Below are 9,825 nucleotides of genomic sequence, written 5' to 3'. Positions count from 1 at the left end.
ATATTTAGTAACTAATCAAAAACCACTAGCTTATTCTGAAATCTGAAATCATAGTATCTGCAATTCCAATGTAGTGTGAATAACATCCAATTTGTGCAGTAGAATTCAAATAACCATTTTAGGCACTTTAAAATTTTATGACTCAGAATAACCATTTGAATAAATATTTCATTTTTTCAATGAGTTTCTTTGATCTCATGGAGGCATAGATTAGAAACGTTTCTATTCTTGTTTTGTCTGAGTTTAATGCCACTTTAAATTTCTTTACATTCGATTAGCAGTGATCAGCAGATTGTATAACCAGCTGTCTCTGCTATATTACTTACACGTGTATATCTTTCCATAAGAATCTCTTTGAGCACGATGGGTAACTATATCATACTGATTCTTCCTGTTGTATAATTAAATAGTTTACAACGAAGAAAAAATCTGTTTGTCTTCTAAAATTTAGATTATAACACAATTTGGACAATATTATATTCACTCAGGAAGTGTACCTGTAAAAATATAAAGTATGGATGGTATTTTCTCTGGTTAACATACCAATAGAATTTTTAAAATTTAAATTATATATATATATATATATATTTTTTCAATTCACTCATCTATTTTTGGACATTTGGGTTGATTCCATGTCCTAGCAATTATAAATAATGCTGCAATAAATTGAATGTGCAATTAATTTATCCAATAAATTGAATGTGCAATTTTCCAACTGAGGTTTTCCTATCCTCTTTGTAGATACTTAAGAGTGGAATTACTCATAACAGTGGAATTTTTATAAAGATCAAGCTACTCAGGCTAGCTCTGTGGCATAGCAGTAAAGCACTGCTCAAGGGAAGCTGGATCTTATATGATGACAGTGGTTTGAATCTCCAGCCTGGTCAGCCAGACATATTCCCTCTGAACTCTTTAGAGAGGAGTCCTTCCTGACTTTTGGTAGCTTTAGTCATCTTTGGTGTTCCTTGGTCTACACCTGCATCTGCGGCATTCTAGTTTCTGCCTTCATCATCACAAGCACTGCCCTTTGTGTACAACCCTCTTCTGTATCACTTTGTCTCTGTTTTTCAAATCTCTGTCTAATTATAAGGCCCTGTCATTAACGCATTAATTCAGTGTGACCACATCTTGACTTTCTTACAATCGCAAAGACAATAGAATAACACTCACAAGTTCCTGCTAGATGTGAATTTTTGGAGTGCATTTTCAATCCAGTAGAAGACATCATTCTTTATCATATATAATATAAATTGTAGCACTTTATATTATAAAATAGAAGTTTATTATATTATTATTATTTAAATTTTTGCCATAGAATGAGTTCACTCACCAGAGAGAGACAGAGAGAGAGTGGGCAAGTCAGAAATCATTCCCCTGGAGATATTTCTATGCTACAATTCCTTCTCCATTCTTCCCTCCTGATTTTGGGCATGCATATTCACACACCCTGTGTGATTTTCAAGTCACCAGGTCCAGGACTCTAACTGCAAATTCAGTCACGTAGAATCCAGCACCTTAACCACCATGACACCTGCCAATGCCAATACAAAATATTTTTAACAATTCTTTTTTTGTTAAGTGGTTAAAAATAGAAGAGTGGTTAAGTTTATTTATATGCCAGTTTCTCATCCTTGGCACTACTGGCATTTTAGACTAGATAATTCTTTACTGTGAGGCATTGGCCTGTGCTTTGTAAGCTGTTTAGCACATAGCTGGTTCCTACACACAAGATGCCAGTAACCCACCTTTCTGATAACTTTTGTCAATCAAACACATCCCTAGTCACTGCCAAATGTCCCTTAGGGGACAAATAGAAACTAATAGAAAGCATGACTTTAAAAATTTGTTTTTGCTCACTCTACAAGGGCATTTGTGTTAAAAAGGAAACTAAAGTAGAAACAAAATCAGGAAATGAGATACATAACTAAAATGACAATGCTATCAAATACTATCAATATGCATAAGAAACAAAAATCTTTGTAAACCATGTACATACCCACGTTGTTTGGTAGCAAATTGTTTCATTACATAATAGTTAGTCGAGGAAGAAAATGTGAAGGGTATGATGGCTACGAATGGAATCAGAAAAATGTAGGGAACTTAGATTTCATTACCGTTAGTGAGATATCTAATCTTACCTTGAAAACCTAATTTGGCAAGGTATAATGCTTCTTTTCCTGAATGGACTTGGATAGAAATGTACATATTTTTCTTTGTTAAATTGTTTTTCAATCTCTATCACTTTCCTCTTTTTTTTTTTTTTTTTTGTAATTTCATTAGTTGAACTATTCTTTACAATTGACACATCTTCCTTCTAGGTATATATATTTTTTTCATTTTACATGCGAAAGTAACATCTTTGCATAGCTAGTTGAGTGAAATATTTAACATTTTAAAATGATTGCTATGGTCTGAATGATTATGTTACCCAGCCTCCATAATTCACAAGTAAATTTTAACACTGAGGTGACATTAGGAGGTGAAGCTTTTGGGGTGTTATTTCCTGAGAGGTGTTGCTATGGATGGCATTAGTCCCCTTATAAAATAGGTCGAAAAGAGCTCATTTCCCTCCTCCACCATGTGAAGACACCATGAGAACATGCTGCCCATGGAACAGGAAGAGCACCCGCACCAGACACTGGATATGCTAGTATTTTGACTTTGATTTTCCAATCCCCAGAGCAGAAAAATTGCTCTATTTTACATAGAAGTCATCTAGTTTATGGTATTTTTTTCAAAGCAGCCCAAATGGACTAAAATGATGGTTCACAGTCAATTTGTATCCATTGCATAAATTGTATGATTTACATTTTTAAGGACAATATTAATTACAATTCACTAAAAACAGCTCACTGACATTCATGTCCTCTTTCCTAAGTAACTGACAACCTTAAATGATATGTTCCCCATATAAAGGATGATTAATCTTAGGCTTATATCATGATGAATTAACAACTGATGAAATGTTTAGCTTTCTATATTTGCAAGATCACAGACACTGGAATACGTTTTATTCCGGGATGCACTTTGGTCATAGTATTAATGAAAAGAGCTTTCTAGATACTGTTAAAACATAATTTTTCACCCATCATATACATAAACTGCTGCTATGTATGTCACTGCTTTAGTCAGTTGGAGTTGGTACCATAGTACCACAATACAATTGTCTGGATGACTTAAACAACAAGTATTTAGTTCTCACAGTTCTTTAGGCTGGCATACAAATCATTTGGCAGCATGGATGGATTCGTGGCAAAAGCCCTTTTCCTGGTTTAGAGATGGCTGTATTCTCTTCATAACTTCACATAGCAAAGAAAGAGTTCTTGTCTCTTCTTTTCAAAGGGCTTTAATCACATCTTGAGGGTTTTGTTCTCATGATCTAATTACTTCCCAAAGGCCCCACCTCCTAATACCATCACGGTTGGTTAGTATTTTAATTTAAGAATTTGAGGAAGATACAACATTCTATCTATAACAGTTACTGATGAATAGTCATTGTATTTGAAGCAAAACATCACTAATTTTCTGAGATAGTTTATGTTTCATGTGTTTCTACTTCCAAATTGTTCAGACAAGTCTTTAGTTCACTTCTTGGTCTAATCTTACACCCTCTGGTGAATCACTTCTTGTATTAGGGTTTTAAATAAGTGCCAAAAAATTATATCTTTAGATCAGAGAGCTCTTCTTAATTCAAGCCTCATACCTCCAATTGCCAACTTGACATTTTTGCTTGGATGTCTAGCACACATCCAAACTGAAATAACACTACAATTTTCTCCTCAGATCAGCACCATTCTCAATCTTCACTCCATTTCTCCCATTAGACTTCGTATTGCAAAAGCAATCCTGTAAAAGAAGAATGGAGTAGGAGACATATCACTGCCTGACTTCAAGATATACTATAAAGCTGTGATCATCAAAACAACATGGTATTGGCACAAAAACAGACATGTGGACCAATGGAATAGAATAGAGACCCCAGTAATAACCCCCAAAGCTTACAGCCAACTGATTTTTGACAAAAGATATCAGTCAATCCATTGGGAAAAGGAAAATTTCTTTAGTGAATGGTGCTGGAAAAACTGGATATCCACCTGCAGAAAGATGAAACTGAACCCCCATCTTTCACTATTAACAATCAACTCAAAATGGATCGATCAAAGATCTGAACGACCTCAAACAATAAAACTACTGGTGGAAAATGCTGGGAAACTCTGGGAGACATTGGAATAGACAAAGACTTCTTAAATAAGACTCCCAAAGCACAGGCAATAATCCCTAAAATAGACAAGTGGGATTATATCAGACTAAGAAGTTTCTGCATGGCAAAGGACACAGTAACAAGTGTGAACCGACAACCCTCAGAATGGGAAAATATTTTTGTTAAATTGGAGGACATAAAGGCAGTGAAGGTACTTGAGAATAGGACAGTGTGGAATGGGGGAGGTGAAGAGAAGAGGATAGAGAAAGATAGCAAGAGAACAATAGAAAGGCAGGACGTTAGTGAGAAGCAGATATGGCTTATTACCTGTTGATGATGAAATGTATAGTATTCTCAACTAGATTGGTCTGAGAAGTATTTCATGATGGATAAAGTCTTTTTACAAGCAAAATGAGAAATAACGATTGACTGTTTTAAAAAATAATTAGAATAGTAATATAATAATTGGGAACACATAGAAAAGATATTGAATGTTGAAGCGGGGAGATTAATGTCTCTGTATTGACTGACATGCATGGCATTCCCTTTTGAAAAAGCAATGTAATACACTGTAAAGTTATATGTAATCCAATGTAATATAAAGAAGATTATGATGATAATAAAAAATAAAAAATAAAAATAAAGAATATTTCCTTGAAACTTAAAGCCTAGAAACAGGTTAGTATTCTGTTCAAATAGTAGGTACATGAATCTATTGACAGCTCAAGACAGGACAAAAATCCTTAAAATCGGACAACAAAGCTCAGAAGAAAAGCAGCAATATTTTGGTCAAGTCACAGAATGCTGTTTCATCAGTTCAGTCTCATATACTTAGTCTTCTGTTTCTGCTGAGGTTCGATCTTCCAGATTGAACTCTGGGATATAATACTCAACTCCAGACTTTGTCCCTACAATTAAGTTGCCCATTTTCTTAGTTTCTGAACTCTTATTTCTGTGTGTCTGCATTTAATTTTACTGACATAGCACTCCCTTAAGAACTTCTTGGAGATCCGGTCTCTCCTACACTGTTGGTGGGAATGTAAATTGGTTCAAACACTGTAGAGAACAATATGGAGGTTCTTCAAAGATCTATAAATAGAGCTACCATTTGATACAGCAATACCACTCCTGGGTTTCTACCCAAAGGACAGGAGAATGCTCAGTCAGAAAAGTGCTTGCACATCAATATTTACTGCAACATTATTCACGATCGCCAAGACATGGAATGAACCTAAATGTTCACAAACTGATGATTGGATTGAAAAAGTGTGGCATATATACTCTATGAAATACTACTCAGCCATAAAAAACAACAAGACCCTAGTATTTGATAGAAAGTGGTCAGATATGGAGGAAATATTGCTGAGTGAAGGAAGCCAAGCTATGAAAGATATTGTATGTATCCACTTAATATATACCAACTATCCACACGCTATGGTAGAGAGCAAAATATTGGAGGACATAAAAGCAGTGAAAATACTTAATGAGGATAAGACAGTGTGAAATGGGGGGAGAAGAGAAGAGTATAGAGAAAGATAGCAAGGAAACAAAATAGAGAGGCATGACATTAGTAGGACACAGATATGATTTATTACCTATTGATGATGACATGTATAGTATTCTCAGCTGGATTGGTCTGAGAAGTATTTCATGATGGGTAAAGTCTTTTCACAAGCAAAATGAGAAATAGTGATTGGTTAAAAAATAATTGGAATAATAATAATAAAGATCGGGAAAAACAATAAAAAGATATTGGATAATGAAATGGGGATTTTAATGTTTCTGTACTGACTGACATGCTTGGTATTCCTTCTGGAAAAAGAAATGTAATACACTGTAAAGTTATATGTGATTCAATGTAAAATAAACAAGATTATGATGACAATAAATAAATTAAACAAAAAAATGAATGAATAAATAAAAAGAAAGTGAATATTGAATATGGAAGATTTACTGCTGAGTGAACCAAGCTAGGCTATGAAGGAGAGACAGTGTATGATCCCACTTAATATATACTGAGTATCCTCACTCTGTGACTAAAACTAATTGACTAAAGGATATAGAATCACAGTAAATGGTTGTGAGTACCGGATATAGTGTGAGTGAAAGAGTAGAGTCTGAGGAAGAAACATTCAGAAGAAAAATAGAGAGGCAAAGCATTAGTAGTACAAAGAAATGTGACATTATCTGTTGAAGATCACTTTACAGTATTATCAACTGGACTAGGGAGAAATGTACACATGTTGGAATATTCAATTTGTAAGCTAAATAATGTAATTGAATGTATAAAGAACATGAAATAAAAAATTTAAAAAAAAATCTAAAAAAAGAGCCAGGCAAGAACTTTCTTAAACTGATAGAGAACTTAAATTACAGAGTATCCATCCTTGTTCAGTACTATGATGTACAATATTTAGTTTTCTAAAAGCACTGAAATTTTGGTATCCAAGAGAAAAATCATCTACATGGTGATTTTATTTGCTATTTTCTTACCTTGTTGGTACTCAAAATAATGTGCTGCTAATTTTATGCTATTTTCTTTCAACTTGCATTCAGTTTTATAAATTATTTCTATGAATGTGTAAGATTGAATGAGGAAGAAGGCAATTGCAAGCATTCTATTATGTACTAAAGAGAAATTAGCAAGTGAATCACTAACAGGTGCATTTGGGAGCCAAGTCTCAACAGTGTTAACTTATGTCAGTGAGTTGTCAGGGACTGAGAGGTATGGAGGCATAAAAATTTAATTTGTATTGGTCTAAAATCTGGGTTGCAGTGACTGACACCTTCATTAACTCTCTGGAAGCAAAAAGATTTCAATAAGACAGGGAGAAGTCCAGAGGTTGGAAAGCAAAATTTTTCCATTTCTGGTGGATGAAAAATAAATCAAGGCACCTCCCTTTTTGGAATCTCCTGTGAATAATATTGATAATATTAATAATGTTAATAATAATTAGAAGAATAAAAATTCTTACCTTTTTAATATTATTTAATGTGTCTTTTCTGAACACTCAGAAATACCAGTGAAAGATGCATACACACATTCTTGCTTAGTTGAGATTTAAAAGATTAATAAATACCTCTCATGGTCCCACAGCGGTTCATAGGCACTAGGATAAGAACCTCGGCTGGAAATGTTCTCAAAACATATCCTGCTGACAAAGACAATAAATAATGGGGCTAGGGTCTCTTCCTGTAGGAATTATTCTAAGATATTGCTCATATTTCTTCAACGAGACTTGAGATTAGAGACAGTACATTTTCTCTGCTCATTTGTGAATATCTAAATTAAGTGTGTAAAGAATTTATTAAAATTAAAACATAAGTGATCACATGACAAAAATAATGCAATATATTTGTATGCATACAGATTGGGAGAAAAAGGCATAGAGACAAAGAGGGAGAGAAGGAAGCATCCCTACTTGCCAAGGGGCATGATCATAGCACAATCCCTTCTCCATTTTTCCCTCCTGCTGAGATTTAGAGAAATCACATTCACCTGGTATATTTCTCAATCTCCTAGTTCAAGAACTCCAACTGCACAGTCAGGCATTGGAGGTCCGGCTGCCCCAACCACCCACAGAGCTGGGCCAGGTTGCAATATTCTTAAAGGTAAAACTCTACTTCATGTAATGTGTTAAATAAGAACACCGGTGAAATACACATACAAACTACTGAGGTGTACATCATCAGAGAGTGTAATGAGATCTCGAACTTTGATTTTTATGCTTTATCTTTCTTGGTTACATCTTTCTTACCTCTTACTATATCACCCTCCAATAAGTTACTTATATAATAGAATATTTGATTATTTTTTAATTGAGCTTGGGTAATCACTTTTAAAACTAGGCAGAGTGGGACCAGCAGATGGCATAATGGTTACATTGCTGTGGTCTACCACAGTTTGAGTCCTGGACCTGATGACTTAAACTCACACTGGGCATGTGTGAGTGTGTGTCCAAATTTCCAAGAGGAGAATGGAAGAGAAGGGATAGTGGCATGGCCATTCCTTCTTGGGCGGGCGGTGGTATTTTTCACTTTCGGTCTCTCTGTCTCTCCAGTGAGTGTACGAGCCCTAGAACAAATTTCTCAAAAAATAAAGCAGCTAGAAAGTTTGTAAGTGTTTATTAGGAGGTTTTAGAAGAAGAAATGAAATATTTAGAGAAATAGTTTAGACCTACCAGATAGAACATTTAGAAAGAATGAGCTATTGCAAACTAGTAACTCAGGTTTTTCAAAGTAAAAATGAATTTGTGACTTATCTTCCAGGAGATTAAAATTTGTATCTGAAGAATGGTCACCTACAGTTCTCTCTCATTTATTTGTTATAAAATAGTTTAAATTTTTACTTAAATTTTGTATGCTAATATGTCAACTTACTACTCCCTAGATTCATCTAAATCATGGAAGTTGCAAAGTTCCACTGCAGGCCATCTGCAATTGTACATCCTGAGATACTGGTGTCCTGGCCCAATCCAGGTCCAAAGGCCTTAGAGGCAAGGAATGTAACTTGGCCTGGATAATGTAACTCCCAGCCTGAGGCCACGGGTGTGGGGAGGAGGGAGGCTGCTGCTTTGAGTCTTGGAATTTATAGGTTGGTGGGCCTTGAGTTCTGATGTCCAAAGCAACAGAAATCTTCTCCACTCTCCAGGAAGAGACTCCATGCATCTTTTACTTTTGTTCTCTCCAGAGCCTTTGTCAGTTAGATTGTGCCTCCCCCCATTGAGGGTAAATCTTCCTCACCTATTGGACTCTGACTTTCAGGTTATTTTCCTTTCTATCTAATAAGGGACTTGTATCTAGAATATATAAAGAATACTTTCAACTCAATAATAGATCAATAATCCATTTGCAAAATGCTTCAAGGATCTAAGAAAACATTTCTTCAAAGAAGATTCAAATAACTAATAAGCACACAAAAAGATGCTCAATATCATCAATCATCAAGAAAAAGCAAATCAAAATTATGATACAACTTTATTCACTAGGATGGCTAAAATGAAAACTCAGATAATAACAAGTACTGAGAATGTTGATAAATTGAAATCCTCATACATTGCTGTTGGAAATAGAAAGTGATGTGCCACTTTGAAAGAGCCTGGCAGTTCTTTGAATGGTTAAGTATATCTCAATAAGGCTATTATAAAAAACATACATAAATGTACAAATAATATTGTAATAAGTCTCAATGAAATTCAGTGCTTTTTGCCCAAATAATTATTTCATTTTACTATTATCATAATTATTATTTTAAATTAACCAGAGAGAGACAGAGAGAGAAATAGAGGGAAAGTGAAAAAGAAAGCCACCAGGTCTGGGATTTGAACCACAGTCAGCCACATGGGTGTCTAGAGCAATCACCACCATATCACCTACTGGCCCTGAGCTTCATTGCTTCTATATTCAGATATATATATATATATACACACGTGACACAAACTTGCAATTTAGAAGCCAAGGTTAAAATAGTTTGTTCATTGATATACATGCACATTTATTTGTGTGTACATATATGATGTATTCCAGAATAGCATAGAAACAATTTTACAAAGTGAATTTTAATGGAATATTTCCACGTCTAGAGGAGAAAATTACAAAACATTATATATATATATATATATACA

The sequence above is a fragment of the Tupaia chinensis genome, unplaced genomic scaffold (assembly GCF_000334495.1).
Source record: "Tupaia chinensis unplaced genomic scaffold, TupChi_1.0 Scaffold000033_1, whole genome shotgun sequence".
NCBI classification, from domain to species: domain Eukaryota; kingdom Metazoa; phylum Chordata; class Mammalia; order Scandentia; family Tupaiidae; genus Tupaia; species Tupaia belangeri.
Note: the sequence above shows the minus strand (reverse complement) of the source record.